The following is a 618-nucleotide window of genomic DNA, read 5'->3' as shown; positions in this document are numbered from 1 at the left end:
TTTCTGCAGTATGAAACCCAGTATATTGTACAAAGTTAACAACAGCTTTAACTCAGCAATGCATAATCAACATAAATATGGTTTCTGTTCAAAGCAGTAAAATTTTAACTAGAAGCACATTCTTTAGTGCAATTTTTTTCCATATTACCTGGTACAGATCTTACCAGTAAGAAAAAAATGACATTAAAATACAGTTAGAAGAATAGACATTCAGAGAGCTCTAACCAATACCGACTACAGTCTTCTGAGACTCCTATTTCTGAGTGACACTTTTGGAATGTTTCCCTTTTTATTCCAATAGTTTTTCAACAGTAAAAAGGGGAATAGTACCAAAGGAAAAAGAAGCTGGGGAAGAAAAAAGAGGGGTAGATGACAAAAATATACAGAAGGAAAAAGAGGAAAAAAAGCTCAGGGAAGGCCTGTCACTTTCTCAGAAAAATACATAGCAACAGGTAGGAAACTGTGGCTCCAGGCAACCCCACTCTCAGAACGTAAAGACAAGTACTAGAAACTAAGAGGATGGAAAAAATAACTATACAGAGAAGTAATTTATATTGGGGCAATGAGAAAACAGATGGAGCCCACTACAATGAAAGTCCTAAATAAGTTTAACTATCC

This window comes from Pyxicephalus adspersus, chromosome 4, assembly GCF_032062135.1.
Source record: "Pyxicephalus adspersus chromosome 4, UCB_Pads_2.0, whole genome shotgun sequence".
Classification (NCBI taxonomy): domain Eukaryota; kingdom Metazoa; phylum Chordata; class Amphibia; order Anura; family Pyxicephalidae; genus Pyxicephalus; species Pyxicephalus adspersus.
This window is presented reverse-complemented; position numbering follows the sequence as displayed.